The 2,186-nt window shown below is 45.2% G+C and overlaps 1 protein-coding gene across 5 annotated transcripts in view; it reads left to right on the top strand.

Moving 5' to 3' along the window:
* The first annotated feature begins 115 nt into the window (after positions 1-115).
* Positions 116-2,186, top strand: part of FASTKD1 (FAST kinase domains 1) — a 20,762-nt gene continuing 18,691 nt past the window's right edge. For 3 of the 5 annotated variants that reach the window (XM_026084522.1, XM_026084523.1, XM_026084528.1), the window contains exon 1: positions 116-970. The gene's annotated coding sequence lies outside the window, so the exon portion shown is untranslated. The remainder of the gene's footprint in view (positions 971-2,186) is intronic. The other 2 variants (XM_026084525.1, XM_026084524.1) reach the window with 2 other exon arrangements.

Here is a 2,186-nt window from a genome sequence, read left to right as displayed (position 1 = left end):
CGCAGCGGGAGCCGCGGGCGCCGGGCTCGCCGCGCCTCCCAGGTAGCCGGCGGCTCCCTGCCACGGGCGCGCGCGAGCAGATGGCGCCCGCGCTGCTGCCGCTGCCGCCGCCGTCCCGATGCGCGGCGCGGCAAAGGAGCGGGGGCTGGGAAGGGCGAGCGGCCTGAACCAGCGGAGCTGCCCCGGAGGGCTCGGACCGAAAGGGCTGCTGCGGCGCTACGTGAGACACCTGATCGGCGCAGAAGGGAACTAAAAGGGGAATGTAGGGCAAGCAAAGACGAAAAAGTTCCTGATAATTTTATCCTGTAAGCATGTATTACCATGCGAAGGTGATTTTAATTTATTTTAGAAGTAGGGACATTAATGTTTGCGATAAGTTGTGAACATCTAAAAAATTAAGTCAGACTTACCCAGAAGTACATGTCTGCTTTGAAAGTGTTAAATTCAGGCCAGTGAGTACTGGGGCGAGTAGCCGTACGTAACCGGAGATCATGGGAGTCCACGACCAGCTGCTGACCAGCCAAATAACCTTCCAGAAAGCAGGCAAGCAAGTTTTCTCTTTCCAGATCTCTGCAAAAAAAACAGCCTCGAGGGACTGGCCTCCGAGTTCTGAAATCCAGAAGTTGTTGGTGACCAGAACTCTGTTTGATAAATCACTCAGGCTTTGGCACAACATACGCTGATAAATCTTGTTTTCTTCCCCTGTAGATCTGACTTATTTAAGGCAGTTTTAATATTTTTTTATTTGTTTTAGGCATTATTAATGGAATTCCAGATTTCATCCGAGTGTATTTGACAAGACAACAGTGAAAAGTTAATCATCTTGTGGTAAATGAAAGACTATTTACTATTTACACACTACTTACGGAAGTCTCCTTCAAACGTGGAATAGTTTTCCTCTAAAAATGGAAAGTCATATTCCTTGGAGGTCTTATGTGAGTTTGCCCAAGGCCTGAGGGTCTTTAAAAATGTAAGTGCCACCACTGAGATCATCTGACAGGGTTTGGGTCTTTCCCTGTTACTCACAGGCTTCTGTAGACTTCGTAACTACGGCAATCTGGATTTACCAGCAGAAGGATGCAGAAACTGTTCCAGTGTCAAATTTTACATATGGGTTTTCTAAAACACTACACCTCCATAATAAGTAAAATAGGAGCTATTTTCTGGTTTCATAAGTGTACAATATATGAGTGAGGCGTACGGATGAGCAAAAACAGACAAAATGCCCAAACTAAACTTTTGATAGGCAGCTGCAAAACAACCAGTCAATCCAATAAAAAGTTGGTCACGGTAATAATGTTGGTTGTGATTTTAGATAGAATGATAACAATTGGAGATTACATCACACAAAGCTGGGAATAAATAAGTGTGGTGAATATGACATCGTGATCGCATTATATCAGTTGGTACTGGACTGACCCCATTACTATTGTTGAACGTTCTTAGTTATTATCAATGGTGGTGAGAAAAGGTCCAGAAAGATGTTCTGGAGCTATTATGTATACAATATATACATGTTACAACACATTAGATCTGCACTCCAGAGCTTACACATTTTTAACATTTTTTGGTAAAGCATAAAAAAGTGTACAAATAAAATGTATTCCAGTACAGTGAAGTTGAACTCTTGGACTTCACTGTTCTTGAACTTAAGTCCCTTTGTGGTTTTATTAGACTGATGAGTTTTATTCCCTCAGAATAGCTAAAAGGTGGTTTTCTTTGTTTATTTTAATTAATACGACCACATAAGTTGTTATAATTTGTCTTTATTTCCTTTGGAAGATCTTAGTTGCTGGACTTTTCCTTTCTCCCTGCGTTCCCTGACGGCTCGTGGGAAATGCCCTTTCTGGGGGTACACGCGCGGTAAATAGCAGTGCAGAGACGCGTTGAGTACGGGGATTGAGCGATGCCGTTCTTTTAAGTGAGCAGTGTCCATCTGGGGCGTGACTGGAGCAAGGGTCTCAAATTACTTATATTCCGAGGGTGCAGGGAGGTCTTAAAAGTTGCACGGACAACACTGATTCCTTTGTTTCCTTGGGTTTGGTTTTTGGGTTTTTTTTGGAATAGCGGGCTTTGCCGTTCCCATAACATTCACCGAGCATAGCTTTCAGAGGAGGCGGCGTCCCGCTCCCCCAGCAGCTCGCAGGCCCTTCGGAAGGCCGCGGCAGCCTCCCGGCCCCGGCCCG

The sequence above is a fragment of the Apteryx rowi genome, unplaced genomic scaffold (genome assembly GCF_003343035.1).
Source record: "Apteryx rowi isolate R43461 unplaced genomic scaffold, aptRow1 scaffold_645, whole genome shotgun sequence".
Taxonomy (NCBI): Eukaryota; Metazoa; Chordata; class Aves; order Apterygiformes; family Apterygidae; genus Apteryx; species Apteryx rowi.
The sequence above is the reverse complement of the archived record's forward strand: the minus strand, read 5'-3'. Positions and strand labels throughout refer to the sequence as shown.